We start from the raw sequence: 21518 nt of genomic DNA, 5'->3' as shown, positions 1-21518 counted from the left end.
GGGCCGCAGCGCGGCGGTGAGCGAGCGCGGGAGGGAGGGAGGGAGCGCGCGCCCCCGGCCCTCCCCCGCCCCGCGGTGTTTGCGTCGCGCTGCAGCGGCGGAGCGGCCCGGAGCGGCCCCCGGCGCGGCCCGGCCGAGGGGCGCGGACCCACCGCGCCGAGGGAAGAGCCCCGCGCTGCCCCCGCCGCGCGCCATGGGCGGCCCGTAGGGCGGCGGAGCGGGCTCGGCGGCGGCGGCGGCGCTGCGCGGCGGCCATGGCGGTGGCGGTGGAGACGCGGCCGGAGCTGGTGGGGAAGCGGTTCCTGTGCGTCGGCGGCGGCGAGGAGCCGGCGGAGAGCGGGCGCTGGCGGGCCGGGGTGATCCGCGCCGTCTCGCAGCGGGACTCGCACAGCCCCGACCTGGCGGTAAGCGGGGCCGGGGCGGGGGGGCGGCCGGGCCGGGCCCGGCTTGACACGGCCCCGCGGCGGGAGGGCGGGTGGTGCCGGGCCCCGGCGGGCGCTCGGGGAACGGGGCCGAGCGCGGGGAGTTCCGCACGGGGCTCGGCCGGGCCGAGGGGACGCGGCGGCGAGAAGGGACGAGGGAATGTCATTGTTCCGCTCCTTTTATGTCCGCTGTCACCGCGCGCTCCGAGGCGCGAGTACGGGAGCGGGGGGCACGGCCGCCTTTCCCGGGGGCAGCCGCGGAACGCGCGGTCGGTGAGGCGGCGCCGTGCCGTGTTGTGCCGTGCCGTGCTGTGCTGTGCCGTGCTGTGCCGTGTTGTGCTGTGCGGGCTGCGGCGTCTCGTTCCCCGCTTTTGTGTCGCTCGGCGCTTCTGGAAGCGCGGTTGCACGCACCGCTGCGGACGAGATCGGGGCGCTGCGTGTGCCGGGGGCGCTGCTGTTGGTGTGGGGCCGTCGGGCGAGTGGCCCCGGGGGTTCCGGGCCGCCGCTCCGTGTGCCGGGCAGGGCTCGTCGCGCTCCCTGGGGCTCCGGCTTCCGCACGGCCCGGGCTCTGGGCTTTGTTTGGAACGCAGAATGTGTGCAGCACCTGAAACGCTGCTGCTTTCCTGGGCTATGCTGTGGTTGTTGGTTGTTTCCTCGCTCTCCAGATGTAACTCACGTTGCCCGTGGCCATCAGTGCGGTGCCCCGTGTCTCAGCTTTGGCTCTTTTGAGTGTGGCCCGCAATACTTTGTGGAGCCTGCTCTGGTGTTCTCACAGGGCAGGATTCCCCACGGCCCATATACAATAATGGAAGAGCTTCGTAGTGGGCAGGGAGTTATTTGCTGGTATTTGTAAGGCAGAGCCGTAATTTGTGAACTCTATGGGTAGAGGTGCCGTAAGGAGGGCTAAAGCGAAGGGCACTCAACCAGAGCGTTTTGGGACTGTGCCTCCAGCTCAGCAGGTATCAGGTACCGCACTGCTGCCCACTGTGTGTGTGTGCTGCTCTTGCAAACTTTGGTGGCCCAGTGTTCTCCTCCAGCACTCTTCCCTTACAGGCTGGTACCAGGCTTCTGGAGCATCGCAGGGCACAACGTGTGGCTCTCTTGTTGCCTGTTCTCTGTCCCCAAGGCAGAAGCAGGTACAAATCATAAAGGAGGGAGGAAGCAGGTACAAATCATAAAGGGGGAAGGAAGCTGTGATGAGGCTTCTGTTGACAACAGGTAGTTTCCTGGGTCAGGCTGTCCTTCTGCACTAGTAATTAATCTCTCTCTAGTTGATATTTGTCAATGTGAGCAGCCTCTTCCCCTGCTCCCCTGTGAAGAACAGTGGCATTTTCCTGTCAGGCCTGGTTCCATGTGTAATGTCTGTGAGAGCTGCTCCAAGGCATCCATGGCTTCTGTTTTTAGGTGGCCATCCCTGTGAGCAGCTCCAGACCCTTCTGCTCCTCATCACTGGAGTGAAGTGGTAATTCCTGCTGGCAGTTTCACTGCAGCCCAGGGGCTTTTTATCAGAGTGCCAATAGGCTTCTGGTCCCTCTGAGATGGATGGCCTTGATGGAATTACACAGTGCCCACCTCTACAAGGAGGGCATTTCTGAGGCGGTTCCAAAGCATCTGGTACTGAATTACCTCTTCATTGTGGCTTCGTGAGCACTGCTTTTTGGTTAGCCCTGTGCAGGTATGGAGAGGTGATGGGAAATGGGGTGGGTGGTGCATAAAGATGGGGTTGGGGGTGAGAGGAACAGCTGAGAGCTAACAGAAGCACGGGTTGAAGTGTCAGCGTTTGGAAATGGGTATATATGGACTAACAGTTCTGTGAATGTGAAGAATCTTAGGGATGCGTGGGCAAACTTGGAAGCGAGTGAGGTACTTAATAATGGTAAACAGCCACTGGGCTTCATAGAAGCGCATCTGCAGGAAACCAAGCCTTGTTGGTTGTGCTGGAGCAACCCATTGCATCTGGAGCTCCAGATCTGAATGCTGGACCACCCGCTCTGTGGGGCAGCAGGCACATGGAGGCTCCGGTTGTGATATACTAAGTGTCAGGGCTGTATTTTGATAAATACTGGAATATTTTCATAGTTGAAATTACTGTCCTGGTAGGAAGATGAAGTCAGTTACTTGTTTTTGTCTTCCTAAGATGTCTTTCTTATTCTCTGCAAGCATGTTAAGTAGTTGTTCCCTTGCAGTGTAGCTTATATGTTGTCTTTGGCTTTAAAAACAAAACAAAACAACCTTTTACAAAGACAGGAAAATGCTACTTTGTCTCTTCTCTTGTTTTATGGAAATGTCTGTTTACCTGTTGGGCACTCCTATGGGGAACATGGTGTGCACATGAGTGCTCTTGGTTCTCCTGGAGATGAGTGCTCTTGCTCCTAAATGCTGGAGCCCTTCTTGCTTGGGTTTGGAATCCACGCCTCCTTCTTAGTCATCCAGTAGTGTGTGCCGATCTTTTAAAACACATACTTGCTATGCAGGTGCAATATGCATAATTGAACCTGGTGGTTTTGTTGATGATTTTCATGGTCTGAATTGCATTGTGTTAGCTGGGCCTCTTGACCTTCATTCCTGGTGCATGAAGAGTATTTATTTAAAAGCACACAAATAAAAAACCACAGGCCAATAAAGTTTTATTTAAATACACATCTCTGTATGTCAGTAGCTACTGAAATATATATATATATTTCATATATATACTGATATATGAATATATATATGATATATATATCACACATATACATATACTGATATATATACACATATATATCGTAATATAATATATAATATATAATATATAATATATATATATATACAGAAATATATATATTTCAGTAGCTACTGACAGAATTCAAAGTACTTTTCTGCTTAAGTAACAGCAAATGTTAGTGGAGGTAGCCAAGAACTGTATTTCTCCTTACTGCTAAGTGCCTGGAAAAGGCTGCGTGTTGCTGTGATGGCAGCGATAAGCCAGAGCAGAGAAAGAGCCGGCCAGGATGAAGGAGGAGGGGCGCTGCCATACGATCCCCTGCTCTCTGCTGTCCTGTAGCAGTTCCTTTCTAGGGCACAGGTTGGAAAATGCCTATTGAGTCACTTCTGCCAAGATTTGACGTGGTCATGGCTGAGAGAATTTCCAGTATTGCACTTAAAAAGTGTTAGTTTAGTGGAGTATGTGTGTATATATACTTACATTTTAAATCCATTTAATTATTTTACTTTTTGGAACTACTTCAGAGTTCTGTTACCATTCATGGTTTGCAGCTGCATATTGAATATACGCACATATCCTGCCCCTTTTGGAGTTTTTTTGCTAGCCTAGGACATGGGTGAGAACTTTCATTTCTTTTCAGTTATCCCTTTCCGCTGTGATAATCTTTCTGGTTATGGGATCTGGAAAATAGCAGCCTAACCACACCTCTCTGTGTATTTGTTGATTATACAAAGGGCAGCTCACAACTGAAGTTTGGTGATTGCAGTATGGCCTTGTCACACAGTCACACGACTGTGCTTCTGCATTATGCTTCTTTCCTGCCATACATTGATTTTAGGGCACTGTTTTGTGTGTTCCCCACTTTCCTTTCACTAAGCTACTATTTAAGGAGAAGCTGAATGTATTATTATTATTTTAATGTGTTTGAATTATTCTGTTTCAAGACAAAATGTTTTTCTTGTTCCCTATTTTAGAATTACATGCTTAGCAGCTCTTACTTGTTAACCTTGTAACATACTGAAGGATGCAGGAACGTCTTCCAAAAATATTCCACAGAGTAAATAAAGAAATATGCTTTAATGTAGTTGTGTGTAGCTTGGTGGTGGTTAGGGGGGTTTAAAAATACTGCATGCTTCTCTGCTAGCATCTGGGGTAAAGATGAAGAGCAAGTTGTTGGTGAGGATCCTGTCACGTTATTTACTCCAGCTCTGGGAGATGATGCTAAAAACATGCCAGGGTTTGTCACATCACTGCTGCCTCTGGATCCAGACAGGGGATGTTGTTGCAGGATGTGTGTTGCGTGAGTCCTGACTTTGGTTTTGAATGAGACTGAAAAAGCAAAAAGTAACAGCAGGGATTTAGATGATTTTCAGTTGTTTCTACTATTCTGGATGAGCGCAGAAGCCAAGCAGAGCCTTGTGCATTATGGTGCATATCAGCTGGGCAATCTTTTCTTGGCTCAGCAGTAAAGAAAACTTCCTGTTTCCTCTCTGTGTTTCCAATAAGATTGAGTTTGTCATCCTGTGTCTGTGAATGTCACCTCATCTGTCTCCCAGAGTCAGTGCGGTTGGTATCCAGTTTCCTGGTAACCTCACAAAAAGATCAAATGCGGGAGCACTCCTGTGAAGCCAGCTGCGGGGCTCAGTGCTTTGTGCTGCCTGTGCCTCTCCTGCTGTTTGCTTTTGTACTCGTTGGCTTTGGGACATGGAAATCAACAGATAAATAAACTGCTGCTGGTGGATTTTGAGGGTTTCTTTGAACGTCAAGATTGCAAACAGAGTTTAGGTGCCCTAATTTAGAGAACAGTTTAATTAATTGGTTTGTTTATTAATTTAGTTTCTCAGTAAGTGGTGATGGATGAAATATGGAAAAAGGAATTTGTTTCTGTACTGAAATCTTCCAGGAGACATTCAGAGAGATGCATTGGGTGCGTTGTTCATCCAGAAAGTGGTCATCTTACAAATAATGTATTATTCCTCATTCACATTACAGACTTTAACTCCTGAACTTCATGGGAGCCTTTAGATGCCTGTTAGAAGGGCTGGTGCACAGCCATCTTAGGGCTTTTACAAGTGAGTAGTCACTTGGTAAGGAGCCATTCGTTCTATGCAGATGCCAAGATCTCAAAACCTGCTAGAGAGCAGCAGGACTTAGATGGCAACTTAAGTGATGGGAAAGTAGCACTTATAAAGTCTGTGCAAAAGTAAGCTCAGCTGCTTTGCAGCCCTGCTGTTGGTGAGCTGCAGACATGCTGAATTCCCACAGCAGTCCTGGAGCTCTGCTGGGGTCAGAATTGAGCTTCCATTTCAGTAGGACTTTTGCTTCTTCTGGAAGAAGATCATTGCTGATGGCCTAATAAGTCTGCCTGAAGTTGACAGCAAGGAGGCTGTCTTGGAAGAGATTTTTATTGCCTAGTTTCATGCTGCGGATGCTGCAGCTGTGATTTCCATCCTAGCTTCAGTAGGAGCAAAGGCATGTGTGTCATCCATCTGATCCTTCTGGAAATTACTGTGTTCATGGCTGAACTAAAGCCACCTTACTTCACTGTAGTGACTTGTTCAGAAAGTTGCTGTCCTTAATTGATGTCTTATTCTCATATACCATTTATTTTCACTTCGTATGATGGAATAAGAGCTGGGGAACAAGAAGAACCTCAGAGATCTTGCTGTATTTTGCTTTATGGCCTTATTTGGAATATATATATATATATATATATATAAGTGAATGCATATAATATATGCATATATTTCTTACTGCTTTTCAGAATGAAGTGGAATGGAGGAACCTGCCTACTTATTTGGGAGCTGCCTGTGTGCATATAGAAACTGATGTTGGTCTGCATGGTGCTTCCTGGGCACAAGAGCTGCAGGATAAACACGAAGGCCTCTAGCTGTACCCTACCATAGCAACATTTTTAGGCATTTTGGAGACTGTGGTTCCACAGACATTTCTCTTGGTGGCACTGCTGGCTTAATTTTTAACCCTGCACAGTTTCCTGGTCGGTTCACCGTATGGCGTGCCAGGCGGTGTTGCTGAGGCTGAGGAGGTGGTATGGGATCACCTGGAGGCTGAGGGCGGATACAGCTGAAGCTGGCTGTGTTTCCAAGAGAAGGGTTGTTGGACTCATGGCTTAATGAGGTGGTTGAAAGCTGGCTTAAATCCCTTTGTGAGCATTGTGGTAGCTACTAGATGTCCTAACCATCTCAGCTTGTGCAGGGGTTTTTTGCTGCAGATACAGGAATGATATTTATTCATACCGAAAAAATAATTATTTTGTCTTAATAAGGAAGTATATGTTCAAAATAGCCTGCAACATGATCATCCACTGTCTATTGATGCTATATGTGCTTGCAAAGGCAAGTTCTGGAAAAAGAAATGTGAAATAGAGTCTGCAGAAGAGAAACATAAGCCATCCATATGTTAAAATGCTCACACCTCTGATGCCTCAAGTACAACGTTGCGTATAATGTTTCTGAGTAAATGTGATCGTTGTGCACGTTCTGATCAGCAGTGTATTTACTGTAGATGTTGCAATGCCTGCTGCTAGGCTTTGCTGCCAGGGATGTTGCTGTGTGTGACAGCTCGTGTCGATGCTGCTGGTGGAGGAGTTCAGTTGGCTCACCAGGTTTCTCTTGCTAACTGAACAAGGCTGTTTAATACAATGATCCTTTAAAATCCAGGGATGCTCTGCGAAAGAGAGACAGCTTGCTGAGTCGTTGCCAGGTGGCCCAAGACAAATCTCCTTAGTCCTGCACGTCTGGTGAGGAAGGAAGAGAAAGCTGTATGGTAGAGGAACGTTGGCAAGAGGGGGTTTACTTTGAAGCAGTCCTCCAGTGTATTTCCTTCCTCCTTGTTGTTATTGGCTTCTCTTTCCTGAAATACAGAACTTAAACTTACTACACTCTGCAAATAAAGAAAACAACCCCAGTGCTGATATAAAACAGACAAATGAGTCGTCACAATATTAGGAAATGCATAATGTTGAACTTAGTTCCTCTAGACAGTCTTGTGGGGTTGTTCGCCTGCAGTTTGTCATTGATCTGCAATTCTTTCTGAGGCAGAATTGGAAGGTTTTCATGGTGCAGCCTTGGTCAGCCTTGGCAGCTTCATCATCAGAGGCAAGAGGGAGTGGATGCTTGGGGCATGTGGTTCATGGGGAAGAGCTCTATGACTGCTGGGCTTCCAGCTCACAGTGATCAGCAAAGAATTAGAAGGTGATGGGGATGTGCTACCAGTACTTCAGTCAAATACAGGAGCTGATGTGATGGAGGGCTGCATTAGAACCACATCACATGATCCCATGGACTGCCACTGTGACACTTAGCTCTCCTGTCTGTACAACTCTGTTACATCCTGGCTGTTATAGTTGTAGTGATGGGCAGCTTCATCCAGCAGGGCCTTTGGTTTTTATAGCCCTTGCTGGATTTTTCCTGAATGGGTTTGTAGGAATCTGTTTTTCAGTCTTGGTGAACTTTGCATCATCCTGTGGTAAAGATGGGTCAGGCTTTAACTGCACTTTGTTTGCAGTATCAGTTGCTGCAGTTTCATATGTGTTCTAGCTCCTGCGTTGGGTGTACAAGTGAACAGTCATCCCTTATTTGCCTTTTGCACACCAGGGATGATTCTATTAGCTCTGCTCTGCTCTTCCATGCTCCCTTCCTGGTGTGTGTCAGTGTGGCAGCTTTCCATTACTGTTTTTTAACCCAGGAAACCAGGAGATATCCATTCAGCGTGTCAGTCCCTACCAGCCCTCAGTGCCTGCCTGAACCAGATTATTCCAAAGTGCAGTTTGTTTGCATATCTTAAATGGCTGTCTGCAGTGAGACGTGCAACTGGGTGTTATTTCCTTCCTGCTGGTTCTTTGGGTAGATTTAATTTCATACTGACAGGTTGAATTTAAATGTTTTCAGGAAATAAAGTAACATTTCAAATGAGTTTTGAATCATAAACATTTTCTCCCCTGTAGTATGTTGATGATTTTAATTTCGGTTAAGGCAACTGAGCTGCTGTGGGTTCATTTGTATTGTAATATACCAGGTATTGGTCGAACCTGGATGATGGTGATCTATTTAATGACAGTTAAGCAGTGAGTAAAGATTAAAAAATGGGAGGGGAAGGATAACGAAATATTTATGGTTTGCTGCCTGTTAATCTGGGTGGTCTGGCCTAAATATATCTGATCCTCTCATATACTGTCGTATTTTAACATTGGTATATGGGTCAGAATGTGACATGAATCTTTTTAGACAGTGTCACAAGCAGTTCTCAATCTGCTGGTTAACTTTTCCGTGTAATGAGTTACTTATCAACTTCTGCACGGTGGATTTGAAAAGATAATCAATTTTGGCTAATGGAAAGAAATGTCACTATCTTTACATGAATGGAAAATGGTTCAGGTGATTTGCTGCTTCATACTGTATTTTTCCTTCAGGTATTTGTAGCCTATATTAATATCTTCCTTTTGTTTCCTACATGTTTTGACAAAATTTCCTTCTAGTGACAGTCAGGCCCCACACAAGACCAGTCAGGTCTCACATCTCGATAACGTGGCGGCACCAGCTCACCAACGGGTCTCAGATGTGGTGTGTGGAATAGAAGTTGAGCCCATGTGTTACTTTTCTGATAAAATAATGAGCAATAAAAAGCAAAGTGCAGCGGTTTGTATCAACGTCATGGAGTTCTGCAGCTGTTGCTGTTGTTTTGGATGTAGTTGATACCTCTAGAGAGTTCTTGGGTTGGTTGGCTGGGGGAGAAGAGCAGCAGTCCGTGGCTTTTTGGAAGTTGTGCTTCACATTAAAGCAGACTGGCTGCTTCCAGGTGCCTTGAACTTGTGAGGCCAGGAATGTTCAGTGATAAATTTGCTGAAGTTTGGTACTTGAATGGAAATAAGCACGAGTTCTATCTGTGTTCTTCCTTCCGTTCTTACAGAAGAGGTCTGCTCAGCATGCCTGCTTTTAAGAAGTGTGCCTTCAGCTGAGCAGAGGGCAATGCAGAAGGGTGCAGAATGCGGATTGAAGACTGATTTGGGCAGCATTTGGAGAGATGGGGAAGAAAGAGTCGGAATTGTTACTATTTTTGCAGAGAACCTTTTGTTAGACATTGGCTGCTCGTGCGGTAGGTGCGGACTAAGAAGCAGCTGTGTGTGTGTCTGTGCGCACGCAGCCCACTCTGAGTTTGTGCTTCTTGCTGATTGCCCTCGCTGCTGATTTTTAACTAAGGTTGCAGTTGAATTGTGTTAGTAATGAGAGCTACAACAGGCAGGTAGCCTTGATGAGGATTAGTTTATCAGATGTCTGGTAAAGTGCAAACTGACTGCAGCTTTATCCACCCTCTGGCTATTCAGAATCTTTAGAATCTCTAGAGGGTGAGCTTATTGTCTGAACCCATAGACCAACAGAATTAACATTTTCTTTCTTTTTTTCTTCTCTGAGCTTAGAAGAGAATGGCTTCTAACTTAAATATGCAAGTGCGGTACTGAAAGCTGCTTTTAATTAATACTAAGTGCTTTCTTCATCACGTTGCTGCCAACATCGCCTGCAGCTCATACCTTTCTTCTGTAGCCTGCCAGTGGAGCAATGGGCAGCGCAGATTTTGGAGCCCCAGGCATCCTGCAACAGGAGCGGCCTCCTTACCACCAACACAGCATATATCTGCACGTGGTCAAGTCTGAGTGTCTTGCTACAGAACTTGACAGAACCTGTGCATTAGAGTGCGCAGGATTTCATCTGTGTTGTGTTTTGCTGTTATTGTTGGCTCGGAGAAGATAGCTGGGGTTGTGGGTTCTGTGGTTATGGCACTATAGTGGTGAAGGATGGGTAGCCACTGGGACTGGCTTCAACTGTGTCTGTAACTTACAGCATTTTGGGAGGTGGGTTCCTGAGGGGAAAAAGCATACAGCAAAAAATGTTCTAAATGTTGCTATAAAAACAAATGACAAAGAAATCTTCAAACCTTCTCATAGAGTGGTTAATAGAATTGCACTTCCAACTTGAAGGCATAGTGAAGGTGCTTAAAATGAGTGCTGTAAAATAGCATCCATGTGCGCCTTGCTGTGGTCTGTGTTTTTCTTACCTTCTAATGTTAAAAATAGCAAACCTCCAAGATAGTTAACATAAGAACATTGGCAACAGCAAGTGTTAAACAGGGAAAAAAATGTCTTACTGTCGTGTAAGCATAAACATGAGATGATTAGGCTGCTTTCCATCTGGATGCGCAGGACAAAATTATTGATATTACTTTTGATCTTTTATCATCCTGTGCAAAGCTCTCCATCTGATGTTGTCCTAGGCCTGTTCAGCATTTTCTGTTCCCTCTATACCCCACTGATGAGCAGTGTTGTAATTCCTTTGTAGCTCAGATCTCTTCACTGCATCTTTCTATGGTCAAAACATTTCAGGTTTCTCGGGCACATCCCTCCCAGTGGAAGGCCCCCAGGAAACCTCCCTTCTCTCAGGCTGTAAGGTGTTATTTACGACTTGTTACTTCCATTTTTAATGTGAAGGTAAAGCTACTGAAGCTGTTGGTCGTTTGTCTTAGCAAAGACATGAAAGGTACTGCAGTTAGCAGTAGGTGATTGTGCTGCTCTGCTGGCTCTTGGGCTCTGGCTGTACTAAATAGAGCAAAGATTTAGTGGGGGGCCGTGATTTTCGTTTTCGGTGATCTGAAAGATTGGAGATGGTTAACTTAAACGGCTTTGTGTGTGTGTGATTTTGTTTGTCTGAAGGTAAAACGGAGATGTTCTAAGGTAAACAGGCTGTGAATCACATGATAAACCTTTGCCAAGTCACTGTGCTGGAACTGCTGAGATTACCATTTCTATGTGTTTCTGTGTCCATGCAACTGTTTGCTTTGCAGGACTCTTTGACCAAGACCACGCTGTGGTAGGTGCTGTGTAAACACAGAACTAAAATGATCTCAGCCTCAGAGTTTACGATCCACGAGGAGAGGGAGCTGGAATGAGGACATGACTGTGTGTTATTTGTGTACTGCCGCCGAGCCCTTGGGAAACCTTGTGACAGAGGAGATGTGAAAGAGCTTTTTGAAAGTGACTGGAGGACTCTGCTTCTTGCTTAAGAGTATCAGCAATTAAACTCTTACGGTGTTTCTTTTTTTTAAAGCAACCAATGACAGATTTTGATCCAAGGTGGATCAGAAGCAGAACTTGGCACTTTGAAAGTTACGTTGATAGAGAAAGAAGGCAAAATGATGCACGTAAGACCAATGGCTATTACTGCAATAGGGTATGTAATACAGAACTGTGTAGCAGCATTTGTGAACAGATGTGTGTTGAGCTGGATTCTATGAAGCCCAAAGGGAAAAAATGTTGTAGCAAGAGAGGTATGAACCTCAGTAAGGCTGAAATACAGGTCAGAGTGTAAGGACCATGGAGGAGTTGATAGAAACAATACTGGAACACTGAAAGCTCTTTTCTTACCACGTCTTTCTTGAGGGTGTGAACTGTGCGAGTTAGTGTCAGTGAGTGAGTTCAGCTGGTTTCTGTGACCCTAACCGTGGGGTTGTGCTAAATAGTCTGATTCAGCTCCTACTTTAAGGACGGTTTAGATTTCTTTTTTTCTCCCTGCGCAGGGAAAGTATTTTTGTCTCCATGCATTTTCTGTTTCTGGTCTATGAATCTGGGAAGTTGCTTTTGAAATGGATTGCACTGGTAATTTTCAGGTTTGTGTGCAGACCATTTGTGGTTTAGGAAACTGAGGTAAGTGGGACCAAGGTACCTTCCTAGTATTTCTATTAGACTTTTAAGTGATTACTCATCTCAGAAAGCTTCACTGCTCACAATGACTCTGTAAGCCAGCAGTCACTGGCAAGGATGATGGCAAGGATTGGTGGCAACTTGAACTATCAGTAGGCTTGTTTGTATACTAGTTGGGTTATACATAGTGTGTTATGTTCTAGATATGGCTAATGACCTCTTGATTTTTCTCTTTGTCTTAGAGGTTTAAATAATTGGGAGTGGCTCAAGAGTTGAGTAATAGTCAAACAAATGTAGATTGTCTAAACGCATAATAATAGTTGAGTTCCTTTTGCTGCGAGGAGCTGACTAATTTGTCAAGATGTCAAATTGGTCACAAGCCAAGCTCATCACTTCTGTGATTGCGTCAAGAAAGACAGAAGAAATGCTCCATATGTTCTGATTGGTATTCGTTCAGTTTTGCCTAACAAAATTTTAGGTGTTAAGTAGGGTTTGTGACACCTTCTTGTTTCAACATCTCCAACCTGCTGATGAAATCTGGACCACCCTGTCGTCAGATACCATCGTGATTTACTTGGTACATCTACAGGAGGATGACTCTACAAAGTTGCCAGGGGAGTTAAAACAACCAGTGTGTGTGTAATGCTCTGAGGCGTTGTGCCTCTAGAATTAAGAGCCGAGGATGATCCTCATTTCGTAGATTTGGAGCTCCTGTGAATATTTTATATTGACCAAGTTGTTGGAACACTGAGCTGTGTGAACATATTGGTTTTGTTTAACAGGGAAAGAGGAGGTGGAGGTGTCTGGGGAAAATAGGCAGGAACAGAAAGAATTTTGTCTTGGCAGTGAATGTGAGTGCTGTTAAGCTGTCCTCCCTTGGTGTCTTCTTTGTTTTGTTTTCCTTTGCTTTATTCTTTTTTTCCCTTTGGCTTCTTTGTTTTTAAGCCTACAGGACTGGTGTTGTTGAGAAGAACCAAAGCTGGGTACACGAAAGAAGAGTATTTTTTCCATTTTCAACACCTACTCACAAGAGTGGGCAGTAATAAGTTAAAGATCCAGACTGAGATGTAGGAGCCCTGAAAATGGGTGTGTCTGAAAAATCAAGGTAGCCTTAGGTATCATGGTGAGATGGTAAAGTAGGCATTCACTAGAATTACTTGATCCCTGCTGAAGGAGAAATAGGAAATCAGTTTGTTCGCAGGTTTCTAAAAAGATTATCTGAGCTATCAAATATGGTAATCGAGGCGGCGCTGCTGGATGAAGGACAGTAGTGCAGCATGGCACGGAGGTCTGTCAAGGAGCATGATGGAGGGGCTGCATGGATGAGCAGGTTCTGTAGCAGTGCTGGGTCCTCGGGGGTGTGTGTGCTGATCCGTGAGTGGGAGAGGAAGCCAACTGCAGCTCAACCCAAATTCTGTCTTCTTTGGTTCGTTGCTCAGATAATCTATGAGATTTTTCTACCTTTACCCATCTCTGATGAGAGGAAACATGTCTTTGTTAGGGAAACACTTCTATTGGATGAATTGAGTTTAGATTTCCTTCCCTCTGCTTATGGTGTAGGCTGTCTGATAAAAGGATGAATAAGAAGTGAGATCTAAATAAGTGTGAAGAAAAAACAGTGCTCCTTGAAAGACAGACGTTATTTTGTCATCTTATTATTTTGTCATCTTATTAGAGTGCAGACAAGCCTTGTTTCAAAGGTAGAGAAACTGTTAATAGGTGGTTTGGTGTAGCTGAATGCTGAAAAGCCTGTTCAGTCTTTCCCCTCAAGTCCTTTGTATGTGAAAGGGAAGTAATAGTTGTGAGGGAGTGGAAGAAGTGCCAAAGGAAGCTTATCTTCCGGGAAAAGAAAATTAACGTAGTTTTACTTCTGGAACACAAGGAGGTGAATGGAAGGGAGTGAAATAATTGGGGTTGTGGCACTTTACATCTACAGAGACCATGTTTTTTTGGTATCCGGTGCAGTTAGTCCCTGACTCTCATTCTTGGAATACATTTTTTAGGTTTCCCCTGTGGATCAGGGCAAAGAGAGCAGAGATGATTATTTTCTGAGCGATGTCCTGCTCTGGCAGCTGGATATTTCTGTCTTCACAAATGTCACCTTAATGAGCTCCGCTATTACAGCGGCTGCTTAGCTTCCACAGGGATGAGGGATGCTGCAATCTGGATGGTGCAGGTGTGAGATCCCAGGGTTTTGGTGTCTGTGTTGCGGAATGTGTTTACTGCGGTGGCATTGGATGTGTTGACAAGTCATTGTCTGGTGCTAATGTGTCTGCTAAGTGCTGGGACGGGAGCCAGCTTCCTATTTTGGGCAAAAGAGAGCCTTCCGAAGCAGCACTAACAACATCAACTGATTTGTGAGCTTAGTGCTAAGTAGTCCTTTCTTTATTCGCTAGCCGTTCTGCTCCCAATTAAAGCAGTTGTCACACGTTGACTGAAAATTTTGATAAACTAAGTCATAGGAACTCGCAGATTTGAATCGTCAGGTGCTGCTTTTCTTTTTGTTTGCAGATCAGTGGGTCCAGTTTCTCTGTAATGTTTTCTTAGCCGGTCTGTTCCTACCTTTCTTCTAGGCCTGGTTTTGCTAATGTGACACACTGGCCTAATAAATCTGTTGCCAGGTAGGAGCCCGAAGTCTTTGGTCAGATAAACGAGCTGCTGTGCTGCAGACACAAGGCAGCTGCAGGACCCATGTAACTGACACTTGCTGGTATGGTCTGCTCTGGTTTATTGGTGAAACCAGTATCCAATTGTCAGTACAGCGCACAACACAGTGGAGTCCTGAACCATAATTAGTGTTCAGCACTGTTGGCAAAAGAAGTTATCAGTGTTCTGTTAATAAGGACCTATTGAACAGATGAGATGATGAAGTTTTTCTCTAGGTTGTATTTTTGGATTTTCAGAATACATTTAATGCAAGCATATTTTCCACAAAAGGCATTCAGGCTGGATTTGAAGGAGTCCATCTTCCTTTGTTAGTGATTAATCACTGGAGTTAAAATAGCTTTCTATTTCCTATGGAGAGGCACAACAGGATGAATTTCAGGCCCTGTGATCCCCTCTCACCATTCTGCTCTATGTTTACCAAGTCTCCATCTATTCTGAATGTGAGTCTTGATTTTCTATGTGAGCTAAAACTTTCTGCTTTATGGCTGGGGAAATCCATGAGATTTTGGAAAGCTCCTTGTGCTGCCCGTAGATATGCTCTGAGCAACAAAGAAATGTAGCTGGACTCGAAGAAGAACAACCTTTTGTTAAAGCGTGGGTCTTTTTAGAGGAACCGAGGTCTTGGTGGTCGTTGCTTTGTGTGGCTGAGAACGAACAGCTTTGTGGCCTGTCAGAAACTCAGTTCATCTGGCACCGTCTTCCTCACACTGAAGCTCATACATTGGTGAAACATCTTGATGAAAATGGAATGGACGTGTTTGCTGTGAGATTTGCTGTTGCACCGAGAGTCTTGATAATTAATTACTGGAGGATATCAATTTATTAGCTTCCTGCTAATGAAAAGCTGTCTAATGTAGCGTTAACATTTGCCATGCAAAGATGCTTTTTAGAAGAAGCCTCTGATCCTGGTGGCTCAGACAGCATTTTCTCTTGTAGTCTCAGCAGCTGATTTATTTGGATCATGTAAATGCACCTTGCCTTCACAAACAGCAAAAAGAGATGAGTCATATCCATTTTCTATGAAATGTACGTAAATAGACATATAAAACCTGAGGTTGACTGACTAGGCAGACATTTAAATGATAACAAGAAACAAAGCCTCTTCCTGGCTCTATGCAGAGAATATAGATTTTTTGTTTTTCCAAAGCAGAAGCGATTTATTGGCTCTCAACATCAAGTCCTTCCATTTTGTCTTTTTCTATATTAATATCTTACACTATAAATAAACCCCTTCTGGGTAGTGTTTGGCTGCATGGCTGCACATCTCCACCAGGTAGGTCAGAATTCAGGTTATCTGTGAACATGAGAACCAAAACCTTTGGTTTGACCTTACAAGGAGGAGTTTGCCGGTGCAAACATTGGCTTATATGTGGCAATTGTAGCTTTAGTGAAGATTGCCTCAGGTCCTGATGTGCACGGAGCCTGCTCTCATGATGTCTGGTCACCCACTGCTACCAGCCACCATTGCAGAGCACTGCCTCTACCCTCAGCACCATTCCAGGCCTGCTGAGCACAGAGAGGAATAGGCATCTTCTGTCTGGCTAAGGCAAGATGCTGTAAATCACTGCTGTCTTCTAATGTCTCATGGCTGTGGTAGTGAGTCTGCTGGCTCCTGCCACGTTCCAAGCTTGGTGGGAATGGGAAGGCTGGGGGAAAAATGTTACCAGCCATGCTTAAATTCAAGTGTAAGGGAAAAAATAATACCCTCCCCAAAGCTTTGAGAGTCTGCCAGCTTCTGTTCTAGAAAAAGAAATGGAACACTGAGCTGTGCTGCTTTCTCATGCCTGAGAAAGAAAGTTCTTTTTTTTCCCCCACAGTTTATTAACATTTAATATTTTTCCAGAGTTTTTACTTTTACTCCCAGAGGTAGTGGATTGCTCCATTCAAATCCCATCATAAAATAAAAGAGGCAAGTTAACACTTAATTCTCATGCAGGGCTTTTCCTGCTGTGGTCATGACTCCAGTTGTGTCATCTTCCTAGCTGCACTACTGTTGCAGTAGGCAGACCTCCCTCCTGCTGCCTGTGGCTCTTGTGCTGCTGTCCTGCATGAGCTTGCTGCCCTTTCATCATGAGGCTGTTGCCACTTCTGCAGTTCTTATGAGTTATTCCTGCATATCCAACATGGTTTCAGCATCATCTGTACAACTATATTAACTTTAAAAAAGAAACAACAGGAGAGCATGGGAATGATAAGGCCAGCAGCGGGGCTGCTCCCAGCTGATGCTCATCCCCTGTGTTACACACAGCTCTGAACCACCTGACACTGCCCATCTTTGGTTCTGATGGCAGCACAGTGGAACCCAGGCCTTCTCTCCTCTCTCCCATATTTGCTTTAGGCCCTATGTCCTGTCCTTCTGGAAAACAGTAGTTATTCTGTATCTCACCAAGGGAAACTGCACCCGAAGGGGCAGATAAGCACGCTTTGAAGTGTCTGCCCATGGAATGGTGAAGGAAAGCACAATCAGCCATCCTTCACATGGGCTACAAAGACAACAACAAAAATGGTTTGGAAGTAAGCAGAAGGCTGTGCCATGCCTTGCTTATTAATACAGCATTCACTATTATTATCTATTGGTAAGATTTCCAGTTTGCTAAAATGAGGTGGAGGAAAGCTGGAATGATGGCCTTGACATACAGGCTGGCTTTTAAAGGTCTCTTTTGGAAGGAATTTGGTTAGAGGTGCATGACCAGCATTTTTTATCTGATGCTGGTGCAACCTGAGATGTGCTTCAGCAAATACTGTCTGTAAATTGCTTAGCACAAAGCATCCTGGTTCAGAAGAACCTACTTTTTAACTGAAATTTTATCTGTAAGAATTTTACTAATTCTTTCCAAAGGCTTCTCTTGCAAATTGCTGCTGTGCGTCCTTCAGATAAACACGAATTTCCTATTTAAAGCAAGGTTTCAAGGTAAGGATGCTGAACTGTGGAGCCGCTGTCAGCATGCGGTATTACAATGGTCTCGTGCAGTTGTGATTTAGTAAGCTGTACCAGATTTCGAGCCGTCTGCATTGCAGCCTTTTTGTTATTAATAGTTAATGATACCCTTCCCTGGCTGTAAGCAGATCCATGTCTGCAGCCCAGCACCCAGCACAGGAGGTAGGTACATGTGGGGTCCCTGCTGTGCAGCACAGCAGGCTTTGCTGAGAGTGCTGTGTGTGGCTCTTGGGGTCAGAGCACCCCTGGATTATCTCAGCAGCAGCCTGCTGCTCCTGCTGCTCCTGCTGCATGGGTACACTCAGCAGCAGCCTGCTGCTCCTCCTGCGCAGGCCTTGGCCTGATGTGCAGTCGGGTTATGGTCTCATTCATGGTACGTCTGCAGCCAGTGCAAGGTTCCAATTAGATTTGCCTTCAGGCGGTTCTCAAGAGACAGAGGGGGAGGAGAAGGAAGGAAAGCAGAAAAATCATTTGTGCAACTCAGAAGTCTTTGGAAAAGCTGCTGGTGGGAGGAGATCTGAATTTCCAGGGCATCTCAAACTTGGAAGCCACAAATGTGGATATTGCAATGTTGGAAACTACCTTTTATTTCTTGATTGGTTTTTTTTTTTTTTGTTACAAAAAGAGCACTGCCGACTTGATTTGCCCTTGGCTTATGCACAGTTTAAGCATACACCCTAAAAAAACAACAGCTTTACTCTTACACTCCAGAAACAATGAAGCAGCTCAGCCCCAAACGGGGGCAGTGACAAACACCGTCTTGCTGTAGGTTTTTCTCTTTTGCTGATGGGATGATGTCACCAAAACTGCTTGGCCAGTGCATTCCTTACCTCCTGCCTGCTGTTATCTCTGCAGTTTCGAGTCCCTCCGGCTCTGTCCTGCTCCATACATACGGGCAGGTGGTCTTTCTCAGGGCCTGAGGGCAGGAAGGGCTGGAGCTCTTCACGCAGAGAATGGGGGATATTGTCATGCCGAGTAAACGACAACATAAACTATAGTTGAGCCATCAGTAAGGCTTTGGAAGGGATCATTTGTAGTTTGTACTGCAGGCAGAAATGGAAGAAAACTAGCATTATGTTTGCAGCTGCAGTAGCAGTCCTACAAGTTTAATTTCAGATGGAAAATTTTCCTAATAAATACAGTAAAATCAACATGTGAAGAGAAGGACTTTGAAGCCTGTGTTTGGAACGGTTGGCCATAAGTGTTTTCCTCTATTTAACATTCATATTAGTGCTCAGACTGTTAGTGTAGTTTTGTATTTGCATTTTGAGAAATTAATTCAAGTGGAAAGAGTTTTCATACATGAAGCAGTTTCTTTTTCTTCCAAAATTCCTCAATTCCTAAACCTTGAAGCAGTGAAAAAATCAGACTTTTGAAAAGTGACGTGTCTGTCCTTGCTGTTACTGAATGAACCACGCAGTGGTAAGTCAAGAGTTACTCTTGGCAGACGGGCTCTGCATAGGGGGTTTGGCAAGTCTTGGGTTGTCCATAAAGGATTGAATACGGGCTCTCCCTCTATGCTTTGGTGCTGCTCACAAGGGCATGAAGGGCATTTAGACCTGTCAGAGTGTTACTGTGCTTGGGCAGAGTGTTGCAATGAACTCGGTGTCCCTTGTGCCAGGAGGTTTGTTCCTGGTAGCTGCTTTGCTCTGCACGTTGTTTCTTTGTGTGGCTTTATGTAGATATCACTGCTCAGTGGTAGCACACTCCCTTACGTTAGAACTGAGGTCTGTGTGTCACGGGTGATTCCCAAGAAGGCAACAAGATGCATGCGGAACTATAGTGCTTCTCCATTTTGAATAAGGTGCTCTGTGGAAGAAACACTGACTGCTGTCAGTGGTACAGAATGTTTGGGAGACACTTAAAATACATAGGGCATAGCCAGCTCCCACAGCCAGCTTTACAAGCTGTTCCTCTTATGGAGCTGGACTCTGTTTTAGGACACTCGAAGCCTAGATGTAGATTTCTAAGTTTGGAGAAGAATCTGTGTAGAAGGCAGAGAAGTCTTAGGTAGGGCTGTAGGGAGTGAAAACGGAAGAAGTGAGATGCAGTCGCAGAAAGTCTGTTTGTCCCATAACAAGCCCTTCCAGCAGGGTGGCTTTCAGAAGCCTGTGATGGTGTGTGGAAGGCTTCTGAGAACAGTTGTTTCATGGCTTTAATAGGTGCCATTCATAATCGGTGATTGCTTTGAGGAGACAGAAGTCATCTTCAACGTTATGAATTTTGTGCTGAGAACAAAAGAAGAAAAGACCTATTAATTGCAAGCTGTGCCTTGCGTTGGCTAAGGTGATGAAAACCCGATCCTCTCATGAGTGCTGGCATGTGCTTTGATGTTTCAGACACCAATATTACAATCCCCCTGTATTTACGATTGCCAGCAAGAGTGTTTGCTTCCTACTTGTAATGCGTTAACTTGTGACATGCCCTAATCTAAAACAACTTTGTTCAGCAGCAAGACAAGCAGCTGCTCTTTACTTTGAGCAGCTGTAATCAGTACCAGAGCTCTCATTATTTAGAGGTGTGGCAAAAATTCTTGTCTGATGCCGTTTTCTGGCTTTTCCTTTACCTGTAGTAGTGCTTTAGTTGGCCCTTTGGCGTGGCAGTGTGAGTGAGGCTGGTTGTGTTTGCTGGGCAGTGGAAAGTCTGGGAAAATGAATGTTAGTGCATTTTTGGGTGTAAAAGGGCTAAGATGAGAAAGAAGCCTTCTGTATTTGCACTGAAGTCATTAGTAAAAGGAAAACTGAGGATGAAGTTGCTAACTTCCAAAGGCGCAGTGCTGTACCTCAATGTGATGCTCAAGGTTTATGGAGCTGAGCGACGCTACTCAGAACATCCTTTGCTTGAGGTCTTTCTCATTCCTGGCTGTCTCAGGAGAGGAGGATGTGTAATTCCCTGCCATTCTTGTGTGTCTTAAACCAGATCTCTGGCTACCAAAGTTGTTTTTTATATGATTTCCTTGAAGTTGGCTGGTAAACCAAGACTTTATTCCTTCTGTTGGCTGTGATTTCAATGAGACAAATGATATGAGTGAGGTGAAGCAGTTGATCCATTTTCATTAAAGTTTTTCTTAATCCTTTCTCCAGTGGAATCTCAGTGTGGTGGTGATCCCTGTGCTAACTAACTTTTAAATAGAGGACTTTCAAGAAAGGATGCACTTCTCCCATGCATTTGGGCTGATACCAACTGTTCCTCTTAGTACTTCTCAGACAGCTGCCTAGAATAGCCTACTTTCACCATGAAGGAGGGTAGTTTAAAGCTTGCCAAAGGTCTGTGGGCTGCATTATTTTCTGTTTCCACAATATCACACCATGCCAACCACATAAAGTGGATGACTTCCAATGATTTTGAGTATCTTTACAGTATTTTTGAAACTCTTTCTAGCAGTCGTGGCAATTAGGAGTAGAAACGGTGCATGAAAGAAATTTAATCTTACAGGTAGATGGATACGTGAGGGGTTTTTTTCCCCACTTTTTCCTTATTTTTCTAAGTAGGGTGGTTGATTGTTAAGCTGTGCTGTCAAAATTCAATGAGAAACAAACCCAGAGGAAGTCTGATAGCAAACTACCAGTCAGTCCTGGGTAATGGTTAATTGTTGGGGATCACCTCAGTCTCTTGATGTAGCAGATACTGGTGTTACTACAAACACAGGGTCCTGATTAGCAATATTTTGGTATTCTTAAGGGGAAGTTAAGTGATAACATGGTAACTCAGCTTTGAACAAACTTGCTGAGTGCAAAAGTAGGTAAAACTTTTGCCTGGTTTTCTCATTGCAGCTCCATGGATAAGCAGGTAGACAAAAACGTGTGTGTTATCTGGTAGCAAAGTCTGCAGGTATAGTTATCCATTGACACAGAGATGCCTGAATCATCTTGTCAGAAAACAGAATCATTTGTGATTTGTTCTCCCTAGAGACCAGCAGGTCAGTGTTAAAAGGTCAAATCTGGCTGCTGCGGTCTGTGTCATCTTCTGCAGTGGATTTTGGATTCCAGAGTGTGGAAGATATCCATCAAGGCACATTGCCAATGCAAAATGGTTTGTTACCGAGCTTACAAGCCACACACAGCAGCAATAAATGGG

General features: G+C 45.1%; 1 protein-coding gene across 3 annotated transcripts in view; it reads left to right on the top strand.

The window, feature by feature from the left end:
* The first annotated feature begins 266 nt into the window (after positions 1 to 266).
* JMJD1C (jumonji domain containing 1C) overlaps positions 267 to 21518 on the top strand; it is a 141131-nt gene continuing 119879 nt past the window's right edge. Inside the window, exon 1 of one of the 3 annotated variants that reach the window (XM_015866212.2) lies at positions 267 to 404. The gene's annotated coding sequence lies outside the window, so the exon portion shown is untranslated. The remainder of the gene's footprint in view (positions 405 to 21518) is intronic. The other 2 variants (XM_015866211.2, XM_015866214.2) reach the window with 2 other exon arrangements.

The sequence above is a fragment of the Coturnix japonica genome, chromosome 6, assembly GCF_001577835.2.
Source record: "Coturnix japonica isolate 7356 chromosome 6, Coturnix japonica 2.1, whole genome shotgun sequence".
In the NCBI taxonomy this organism is placed as follows: domain Eukaryota; kingdom Metazoa; phylum Chordata; class Aves; order Galliformes; family Phasianidae; genus Coturnix; species Coturnix japonica.
This window is presented reverse-complemented; position numbering and strand designations above follow the sequence as displayed.